This window comes from Cynoglossus semilaevis, chromosome 10, assembly GCF_000523025.1.
Source record: "Cynoglossus semilaevis isolate Cse_v1.0 chromosome 10, Cse_v1.0, whole genome shotgun sequence".
Classification (NCBI taxonomy): Eukaryota; Metazoa; Chordata; class Actinopteri; order Pleuronectiformes; family Cynoglossidae; genus Cynoglossus; species Cynoglossus semilaevis.
The window spans coordinates 15193418-15205340 of NC_024316.1; the positions used below are offsets into that span (position 1 = coordinate 15193418).

At 39.8% G+C, this 11923-nt stretch overlaps 1 long non-coding RNA gene across 2 annotated transcripts in view; it reads left to right on the top strand.

Annotated features, from left to right (window-relative positions):
- Positions 1 to 5232, top strand: part of LOC112487633 (uncharacterized) — a 5581-nt gene extending 349 nt beyond the window's left edge. Inside the window, exons 2-4 of one of the 2 annotated variants that reach the window (XR_003050913.1) lie at positions 1624 to 1700; positions 4178 to 4301; positions 4627 to 5232. This is a non-coding gene — a long non-coding RNA (uncharacterized LOC112487633). Of the gene's footprint in view, positions 1 to 1623; positions 1701 to 4177 lie in introns of both variants that reach the window. The other variant, XR_003050912.1, reaches the window with a different exon arrangement.
- Positions 5233 to 11923: the final 6691 nt, after the last annotated feature.

Sequence of the window (11923 nt, forward strand, 5' to 3'; positions counted from 1 at the left end):
CTGGAACTCTTTTATAAGAAACGATATCATCACATTACAGAGGGCAGTGGGTAAAGAGCAGATTTGTGCCGTCATAAAACCAACCTTATAGATTATACATATGGTTCTTTACTATTCAGTTTGGAGTTGTTTTCAAAGTTGTCCACCGTGACTCTACTCAAGACAAACTATTGATTAAGACCATAAAGTTCTCAGGAAGATGTTTACTGATGTCATAAAGTGAGTATGAAGTACAACAGAGTTAATTCCAAAAATGTCGGTTGCTCCTGAACCTGTCCTCTGTCCTCTCGTGCATCCTGTCCAACATCGGCATCCAACATTTGGCTCAGGCCCCCTTTGTGGCCGGTAAAGTACAATGGGACAAAATTAAATTATATTTTTGCCAAAAAAAAAAATCCTGGAGTTCTGAGGTCGCAGAGAATAATAAACACATCGTACGGATTAACGTTAGTCGACGCCCTCAACATTTTCTGGATGATAGTGGGCAGACAGTTCCATCCAAATTCTTCCCCGTGTGGCTCACCCAAATGCAGCTTTTTTTTGTAAAGACCCATTAGTGCTGGACGGAGCATTAACCTTACATTTTTGTACTCGCCACCTATTCTCCACCAGGCAGCGCCGTGCCCTCTGTGAGTTCCCAGCAGCTCCAGACACGAGCCGCAGGTTGAGCTTATGAATGTTGAAATTGAAGGCGTTCAGATTTGCATGGCTGAACATGGTGAGGCAGGGGAACGGGTCAGAGGGGCTGCAGACTCCAGCTTTTAGAAGGATGAGGCGGAGCCGAGGCCACACGGAGGTGATGGGCTCATTGTACCGACGCGACCTCACACGGAGTGAACAAAAGAGGAGCGGTGTGTGTTTGGACGGGGGGTGAGGAGGGAGAAACTGCTACGATCAAACACCTAATGGACAGACGGACGCGGTGTAAACATCGAAAACATGCTGCAGTGACTGGGATTAAACACAGAACAGCTGAGACAAATGATCCATTAATCGAGTAAAATCGATTGGGGAAAAAATATTTAGTTAAAATATTTTCAGCCACGAAATTATCTTTCAAAGCCACTAACCATCGGTGATATGTGTGTCTTTTATGATCCATTAATCGAGTAAAATCGATTCGGGAAAAAATATTTAGTTAAAATTCTTTCAACCACGAAATTATTAACTTTTAAAGCCAATAAACATCGGTGAAGTGTGTGTGTATTCACAAATATATGTATTTCTGTATGTATATATCTATATATATACATATATACATACAGTATAAACATATATGTGAGTATTTACATAACAGGGTATTATGGTAACAGGTATCATGAATAATCATATTTAATGCACAATTAATGAATCCCCTTAATTAATTACTGCAATAAATCACAATTAATTGTGATTAATCAAGTTAAATAAAGGAATCCAAAATCTGACGGAAAACGTTTTTGGTATATTTTTTAACTGTTCAAAATTAAACCAATTGAAAAATAATCTATAGATTAATCAACTACAAAGTTAATCGACAGCCGTGGTTCTTTTTTTTCGTCAGTACTCACTTGAACAGTGATTTCAAAGACAAAACAGCTCTGAGGTCATCAAGCAGTTTCCTAATGATTTCATTTCCGACAGGACGTGACGGTGTGCGGTGATTGATGGGAGCGACCGCGGAGGATTTTACACCACCAACAAAAAAAGACGGGGCAGAGGTAACTTCAGCTCACTGTAACTCTTTCTACCTCTCTCACTGCGCCCCCTCCTCTCTTGCTCGCGCCCTCTTTAAACCGCTCCATCTTTATAGCTGAACCAATCAATGGCAAACCAGTGTCTATTGTCTGTTCTGTGCTCAGGCCACTGCCCTCCTGCAGCACCTCCCATTATAGAAATGTTTCTTCCCATCACTGCCTTTACTTATCACTTCCCGGGTGACATTGAACTTCCTTTGCCCCGGCCACCGAGACACATCTCTGAACTCACACAATTACTCTTCATCCCCACTAACAATTTAGTAATGAAGTATTGATTTCCAGATTCCACTCTTATGGATGATATTAGATTTTGTTTGATAAACTGTGCCTGGGCCTCTAATCTGCACTGTCCCTTTTCCCACTGTCTGTAAAACAAAGTGCCACTGGAGAGATAATGACCAGAGAACATCGATGAACTCATTTCATCAATTTGTAACACTTGACAATGAAAAAGGGCAGGCATTTTTCAAGCAGCAATGTCAAAGTTTATTGCTCTGGGTACAGTCTTATTGGAAGCTCGACATCTTGAGCAGCGTTCGCCGCTAATTTATGGCCCCCAATGTGCCAGTTACTTTTAAAGGAAATGTTTGGATACTGTGAGGATATTAGTGTTGCACCTGGGTTGTCTGATTTCCAGGACCACCAGGGAACCGTGTGTCATGTTAGAGAACACAAAAAAAAAAAGAAAAGAAGAAGCAGCAGAGGTGAGGCATGCAGCCGGGCTGTTTTTTTTTTTTTTTTTCAATGCAGGAAAATACCATGAAGGACATAAATCGCGCCGCGATGTCACATGTGAGTCGCATTTGCAAAGACGCTGTAAATGCACCGCATCCTGTTTCCTGTTAGAGTATATTCTTTGGTCGTCGAACGTGCCGTTACCGGGAGAAACAAATAGGTAAAGGTTAGGTGTTATAAAGGTGTTATAATCTCTGTTAATTTGTGTCGTGCATTATTCAGGGATACATTAAATCCTTATGTGAGTGAATAAATCTCCTGTGTTTGTGGTCTTTAGGACGAGGTGCTAAATAACAGCATGTAGGCTTCGGCTGAATGTGCAAGTTAAGCAGTTAACCAGTTATTACCTCACGTCAGTAAATCAGCTTTATTTCTTCCAAAGCTGTTTTTATTGTCTCGACCAAGTCACTGTGGAAACAAACCTCTGCAGATCAGTCCAAGTCAGTATGGATTCATTTGTCCTCTGTTGCCATTTTAAAGTACACTGCAGCAGCATTGGTCGGTTCCAGGTGTTTTACTTTGCACAGCCTTCCGTGTGTGTGTTTTTTTTCCAGCATTTCAATATATTCATTTTTTTATCTGTTATCCAGCGGTTCTGTGGAATCATCCGGGGCTGTAAGTGATTTTCCAGACCATAAGTCGTGTTTTTTTAACAGTGTAACTGGTCCTGGGACTTTGACCAGAAGAAACATCCATGACAACAATAAACCCATACAATTTATGGACACTAGTAGGCGCCCTGTACACCCATGACAAGTGAACGCTGCTACTGCGTCTCTAACAGAACACAAATCGTAACCATGAGGACTTCTGTTGAATAAATATTTGCACAAAAAAGAACACAAATAAAATGCAACCAAATACAAAAATCTATACTTTATACTGCAGATTATGAAGTTTGCAGCCAGAAAAGTGTAATCCAGACACAGAAAGAAAGCTAATGAGCTAACTGGAAACGCTCCTGGTGGTGAAGAAGCCAAATAAGAATTTCTGTTAACCAAATAAGAATTTGTTACCATTCTTCCATATTCCATTTGTCTGTTCTTGGAAGTTCTTTGCTCCGGTTCATGTGAGAGCTGCAGCAGGTCTTAGCCCCGCCCTAAATGATCTCATGAGTTGGGTCATCTGATCTGCCATGCCCGAGCCGGGACTAATCAGAAGGAATGCATGTGTATTCTGAACCAGTGGGCAACCGACTTTGAAAATAAAAATAAAAATGACTTCTTAAATATTGTGTTTACACGATGACAATGGTTTGTATGTTTGGTTTGTTAGCACAAGTCGACAGATTACAGGGTGGTTTTCTGATTGAGAAGTTATTCATCTTTTTTAGGTTCATTTAAAAACATTTTTCCCAGTAACTATTTTTCAGAGACACCTCTTCCCGTAACTCCAGATTAGTCCTGGTGATTCAGAAAATGTTGCGATTAAACTTAGTTTCTTTCAAAATCTCATGTTAACAAAGTTGAATCCATACCTGGAATTGGATGAAGAGTTCTAAATATCAGCAGAAGTGTTTGTTTCACCTAGAAACTGAGAAGTTACACTCACATGTTGGCCTTAAATGTTCTTCTCTCTCTTTGCTCAATAACCCTTGTGGCTTTTCTGTTGTTTTTTTTTTTAACTATACTGTGTTCTCCCTGTGCAGACAATTTATCTGGTGCAAAGTCAAATTATTTATTTCCCCTCATTCATCCTGATAGAACGAGAGACCCGGGGAACAACAGCCAATTTAGATTGAAAATCCCAGTTCAGCTCGGGGTAATCTGATTTCTCTGCTCCCCAGAAATCTACATGTATAGTGCTTATCAACTGGATTACTGGCAGGTAGGAAGAATAACCCAATTTGGGGTTACTTGTTTCTCTGTGTGTAGTATTCAGTGTCACATTGCATTAGAAGAGGAGGGCTATTGCTTTGTGGAATTGATGCGTAACTTCCTCGCTGCTCCTTTCCCTGATCTAACTCCTCATTCATTCTCATGTTCTGTTTTTTTTTTTTGCATTCCACAACCACATAGAAAAAACAAAATAATCAAATGTAAATGTACTGCAATCAGATAATGGCTCTAATGGATGCATTTAAAGAAAAAATACAAAGCTGAGTTTCACCACTTTTCCCTTTTTTTTTTTTTTTCATTTGACTTTTTCCCAGCCGGCAGTCTGTGTCTTCGTCCTCACTCTGAGGCAGACATGGTGGAAGTGACAGGACAGAGATGAGTTTACTGGGACGGTCAAAAGGCCAGGAGGCCACAGACTCTATATGGCTGTGCTATGACAATAATACTGCCCTGAAACCCCCCACCCCAACCAACCCCTCCCCATTTGCAGATATTATACAGGGTCGAGTATGGGTTGCGGTAAAGAATGACCACCATCCACGTAGCCCTAATCACCGCAGGGGTCAATCCCCTTCGAACAAGTCCGGCACTTCCTCCAAGGTGATTATTGATAAAGGATGACACGCCAATGTAGACACTGGAGAAATTATACTCTGGGGCCAGTGGTTGCACATCTCCTGTTTCCAGAGAGGGAGACGTTGCCTAATGTATAAATACTGTGGTGGGACACTATTCCCTTACCTACTGAGAGACTATAAAAGAAGCCGAGTGGAAACCATCAGGGATGCAGGGAGCCATGTCAGCTTCCTTTAGACACAGGCCTTCTAATGTCTTTTAAGGGAAACAATCATCTTTCCTGATGAACCAAAATGTCCTTTAGCAGCCAAGGTCGAATTACACCCACTCTCCCCCTCCTCCCCCGCCCCCTCCCACACCCACGGTGTATCTCTATTTGTCCTATTGTCCACTGAGATCTGAGATGATTCCAATGTACTTCACACAGAAGACGTACATTTTGAACTGAATTATGAATCTTCATCATGATCTTCGTCATCATCATTTTGGATCAGTCTTTTCTAATACAGACATTTAAACGTTCGCTCATTAAATTGAAATATTGAATTTTAGTTAAAAGACAGTAAGTCAAAAATGATGGATGGATGAATGATGGATGGATGGATGGATGGAAGGATGATGGATGGAAAGATGTGGGCAGAGATGGAGATGGATGGACAGATGTGGGCATAGATGGAGAGATGAACAATGGATGGATGGAGGATAGAGCAAACATGGGGATACATAGATGATGTAGGAAAAGATGGATGGAGGATAGAGCAAACGTGTGGATGGATGATGGTTGGATTGTGGTTGGATGATGGTTGGATGGAGGTCCATTATATTTGCACTTACTCATTATCGTGAATAGTCAAACCAAAGTTAACGTTACTTCCATGGTGCGTTTGAGAACCGTCACTAAACTTCTTGCTCAACAGTTTGACTATCGTTATATTGTCGTTCCATGTTTTGTTCAGTTTGACTGGTTTTGTGTTCCATAAAAAATGAATGGAAACATGTTTGAAAACACACATGTATCATGTTTCCTGCTGCATTAATAACAGTAGATCATTGTGTGTTATTATAGTTGTGTTATGTCGGGGGAATAATCATGCGCTAAGTGTGAAGCATTAATAATGCCCAACACTATGAATTCTTTATAATCACTGCTGTTGTAAACATTTCGGAACTGTTTATACACGAGGATGAAGATTTAATTCGGAGCAAACTGGAAATTTTCCTATTGATGAAATAGTGTGTAATGTAATGGAAAATTAATACATCTGCGAAACAGCTCATCAGTGGTAATAAATACACCGCGTTGCACGTGATCAAAGCCGCGGAACTGATCGTTTCTTTCGCGATATTGTACAGATATTTACTGCTCTGCCGCTCGTCACTTCCAAGTGTAACGCGGGGAAAAGTCAGGCAAAAGCAGTTGCTTAGGAGGTGCCATGTCCCACCAATCATTCTCCCTTTTTAAAGGGGTTCCAATGGCACCTGAGGGGGAATCTAATGGCTGTCATCCCAGAAAGGCTGGCGCACTGATGCCTGCTTACCATCTGCTCCCCATATGAGCAAAAACAGGCAATTGTCTCGGAGAATGCATCTCAATCACACTGCCACTGATCCACTCTACTTCACCTCCAGCTTTTGGACAACGTTTGGGGAGAGTCTGTAACACCTGGAGACTGTGCTCACTTCCAGGAGGTAACAGTAAACGGTACCGTGTGCCTGTGCTGGAGGTGCAGTGTATTTGAAATGTATATCACAGAGCGGCCCTGTCACCGCATCGACTTGGCATTTGACAGTGAAAAAAGCCCAACAGTGGGACCCTGTCAGTGTTACACTTCCTGTAAATAACCCCTCCATGCCTTTGGTTTTATCATTCCCCGCAAATGATTCCTGGCCCCTCCAGAGTCGACAAGAAATAGCATTATTTTATGGCACGGAAAAAAGAGGGAGATAAAAAGAGGAGCCAGGGAGAGAAAAAGGGAGATGGGGCTAAAAAAAGGTCCTTCAGGGAACATGGTGTAAATGAAGTTCCAGGAATGACACAGGCGAGCAATGAGGCGTGGATGGAAAATATACGCTGCACATCATCGGATAGAGATGCCAGTGGAAATGGCTTCATTGAAGTGTCAGCCCTCATCCATCAATCAATCATCCGCAAGAAACAATAACACTGCGGCGATGGGGCAGCTTTTATGGGGCTTACTCATGGGTATCAGAAACAGCACTTAAGTGAAGTTCTGACACTGGGAGAAAAACAGAGGTGAGGCGCTCGCCTTATTCCATATGCAGGTGGAGAGGATAGGGAGAGAGGGAGGGAGGGGGTGAGAAAAGAGGGCTAAGTATATACAGTGGGAGAGGAGCTCTGGTCCAACACAGCAGCAGTGGAGTTCTTTAGCCTCGGCATAGTCTCTTTCTTCAATTCAATGCCATTTTTAATCTTATTTTTTTCCAGTGAAAACGAAGCATAAAACTATGTTAATCCTGAATTACTCCACCCTGAGGTGGCGCTGCTGCTGCTCCCACTGCCTCCTCACTGGAATCGATACATAAAGTTCATGACGGTGTCGTGGTCTGAAGTGGAACTGGGTTTTTTTTATCACTTACTTGGAAGTGTTGGTGCAACGTCGTCCTCTTTTGTGGTGTCGGGAAAATGACCACATTAACTCACATTAGCTTCCTGTTTCGTGTAACGTGAATATTACACCACATTACTGCAGTACAGTACACATGGTGAATGTTTCATCCTTATGTTCCATCCAAGTACACATGGTGAATGTTTCATCCTTACTCTGCAGCTAGTACTTTCATGAATTTCAACATACGTTGGTGCCGAGTCGGCAACTATTCAAAGTTAATGTTTTCAGATAGGGCCTGGTCTAATACTGCAAAAATACTCACTGCTACTGCTTAGATACTCGTCTCTGTTAAGTAGCAAAAATCTGACCATGACCCAAATACAACGGGACACTGCACACGTGATACTATAAAACTATGAAGATATATTTTATGAGGTTTTGTCTAATCGAATGAGGTGTAATCTAATCTGATCTAATCTAAACATCTGTTTTTATTGCACTATTTTTTTGCCTGTGATTTTTGTTAATATTTTAATTATTTTTAATCCATTAAATCAATTGGATTAGATTGGATTAGATAATAATAAAGCTACAGTGTGTAGACTTTATCACCATTTTTAAAACTCATTCATTTGAGTTAAGAGCTACAGTGTGTATACTTTATCACCATGAGTTTTTAAAATTCATTCATTTGAGTTAAGTATTCTTTATATCAACATCTCTGCCCAAACACAGAAAATAATTTACTTGCTCTCAGTTGTTAATTAAATGTTGAGAATATTTAATAGTAAATACAATACAATCCAACACTGTGTCCTCCAATGACATAATAACACTTGGACTTTGCGTCCCAAAACAGAGCCTGTTCTCCACTTTGGGGACCACTGGCTGTATTTGAACGTTTCTAAAGTAGGTTTGTGTTTGCTGCCAAACAGGAGATGAGCTGTGATAGATCATCCGGGGATCATCTGAGCCCACACACACATTTAAATGATACAACTTCTGCGACCGAAGTATTTCTGTCTAATTTAGTTTCAGTGTTGAGCTCAAGTAAAGACGAGGTTAAAAAATGCATGAGCAAATGCTCATGAACAGAGTGCTTCATACTGCACATGCAAGAGGAGGAAGTAATACAGCATCTAATCTATATGTACTTACATATGTGCATTTTTACGACATAAAAACAAGCAAAAAAAAAAAAAGCTAAACGCTACATCAGTCGCACAGGCAGTATGTGAGCTTTTGATTTCCCCAAACTAAGTCTCTTGATGGCTTCTCGGCAACATGAAACATGACACGTCATCCATTATTCTGTACATGTGCCTTGCTATCTCAGGCTGCTCCATATGGCCCCTGTTGTCTCCAGACACCCAAATCCCTTTCCTCAGGCCAGGGGCTGTTTTTGTGGGAACCATTACACTGCGCCTCTCCCTCAGAGGAATGGGGTGACGATGATGAGCGCACACAGCCACAGCAGACTTTCTGCCTCAATTCTGACAACGTATTCAACAATTGACCGTATCCGCTGGCCCAATTGCTAATTCATGCAAGTTGACAATCTGGGGGCAACAATTATGAGTGATGAAAGCACTAAGAATAGCTCTTAGTGAAAGAGAAACACATTGACGTGAGTTCACAAGGCAGAGGAGTGCAGAGGATGATTTCAGTAAAAGTCTTAAACATAAGCTCCTTTAAATCTCAACACAGTCAACAGAAAAGCAGAGAACGACCAAAGCCTTAAATACCATTTGTGGTATTGTATTGTGTGCACCACGTAATGAAATTTAAAAATAAATAAATAAAAGAAAATAAGTCGCTGCGAGGACCTCAGGTGTTTGGTGCCCAAGCGTTTTAATACAAAAGAAATAGAGCAACAACTGAAAAGGAAAAAGTTTGTGATAATAAAAAATGTAATATATCACTAGTCAGAATTTTTTCTGTGTTTAAAAAAAACGTATCAGCATAGGAGAGAACGTCTGAGTGAAGGCTCAATTTTTCTGTAAATCTATAGGTTTGCCTTTATGGTATTATTGTATAAATCTTAAAGAGTTTCTAAAACTCCAGGCTAATATATATATATATATATATATATATAAATCTATATAAAAAAGAGAAAGGCAGAGAAAAGGGCTACAGTGTGATTGCAACTGTAAACACAATTTGAGAAAAATTATAGAGAATAAACAAAAAATGAAAACACACACAGGCGCAAACCTGGAGAGTACAACTGTGTATTTTTCGATCTTTGTTGTAAGTTTTCACATCAAAAAATGTTTCAGTTTTTATAGACACAGGGATTTCCTGGGCGCAGGTCACAGGCTGTTGTCAACTTGCCTTCTGTGCCACGTATTTGCACTAAGTTCGCTCAAATGTGGGGGATATGAGGGTGATGCTAAGTGAAATGCTCATTTTGCGTTTGTGATTACCAAGGCCCATGGGCGATATGCACTAATGTGAGCTAATGCAATAGATTACACAGTGCAGGCCCAGGGGAGCAGACAGCAAACAGATGTGGTCTACTCAAAATGGGAGGGGGGAAGAGAAGAAAAGAAGGACAGAAAAAAAATCAAAGTTTATTGCGTTGAAGACCCGTCGCCTGCAATTTATTGACAGAATGCAACGACATAATAGGCTGTGTCTGTTTACTTTTTGGTAGTAATTATGAGAGTCAACAATAAAGCTCTCATGACAACAATATAGTCATTGAACTTCTGATGGGGGGGCAGGAGGGTTAATCATTTTATTTATGGTCGATTCACATGTGGAAAAAAACTTCAGCCTTAAGTCATAAATGACGTAAAATGAGCTCATTGGTTAACTTTTACTTTTACTTTGCAAACGACGCTTGTGTAACACCACTAATGTAGGTTTAATCACATGTAAAGCATAGCTATTATAAACTAAATAAAAAACAGCGAGCACATTAACACAATCACGAACTTTCGATCATTTTTAACTAATTCAACGTGTATATATCAATACACCCTGACATCTACAGCAACCCAGGGTGGGCATGCTAACCTCTGAAACATACGGCGTCAAAGAAAGCTGTAATCTAAACTTTGTAAATATTGCCATCTCGTGGTGAACGTGAGTCATTGGCAACACCGAGCCCGCCACCAGTTTTTAAGATTAATAATTGTTTCTTACCACAAATAAAAATATGTGGAAGATTATCGGTTTTTAATTAGAAATGGGTATCATTTTTTGGAACATATTTCCCGAAAGAAAGACGGAAAAGATAGAAAAGATAGTGACAATTAAAAAAAAAAAAAACTTAACGAGTCTGAATCCACTGACTGCGATGTTGCATAGGATTGGGTAAACCCGCCCTTAAATGAACTGGAACTTTAGTTACAACAAAGTTAAAAGGTAAGAATGATACACTGTTTAAAGTCTGACAATATCAAGTGAGAAAATTGTATGGTTCCCTCAACATTCCTGTTCTAGAATGTAGGTTCAAATATGCCAGAAATGCTTGTTACTTGCTACTGTTGCTGTGGGCTAACTAGCCAAACAAAAAAACAAAGCTAACAAATATGGCGACCAATCTTTTTTCAGCTTTCAAAATAGCCAATTTATGACCAATATTGTAATATAATTAAAATGTCATATTCCATTTTTATTTGCAAATGTCTTTTTTACTAGGAAAATGTAGCTAAAAACTGAACTGTGAAACCAGAGCCAAATACACAGAAATCCATCTTAAGAGTTGCATCTGGTGTATTCCATGTGTATTTAAATAAAAGTATTACTGTACCAAAGGTCATGTAATGAAGAAAAGAAGCAAGTATTTTGAGCTACTATTGATTCAATATAATTCACCTAGCAAAATTGTTTTGGTAACATTTTTGAAGAGGAAGTCAGCCATTTTGTATTTGTGGTGATTTTGAAAATCTGTTCCTTAAACATCACCACACATCACAGATGATTTCTGATAGTAATATTAATTTAATTTTGCTAGTTCATTGCAGGAACACATGTAGGAGCAACTTTCTAGACATATTTAGGTTTTGTTTTTTTCAAACATACATTAAACCTGTGTGAGACCTACTCACAAAATGACTAAGTATATACCCTTCTTTTTCAATTTGAGTGAAATTCAAACTGTATTTGTCTTTGACTTGAACAAGGCTGTGTGAGGTTTTTTTTATCCAACATTCTAAATAACTGTCCATTGCAATCTCAGAATGTAAGCACTGTAATCATCTAAAATAAATGCAGCTAGTAAATCTGTTTTATTCTGACAGAGCAGCTCTGTGCAAATCCAGCTCGATGTATATGTAACCTAAGCCTTGTACATATTAAAAACATGTCGGTTGTGCTAGGTAATGGCACCAACCTACCTCATTAAGTGTTCACATAAAAACCTATACTGCAGCAGAATGTTTCCTGGGTTGTAAAAATTGTCGTAATGACGGTTTGTGACATAGTACCAAAAAAATATATAACCAAGAAGCCAGAC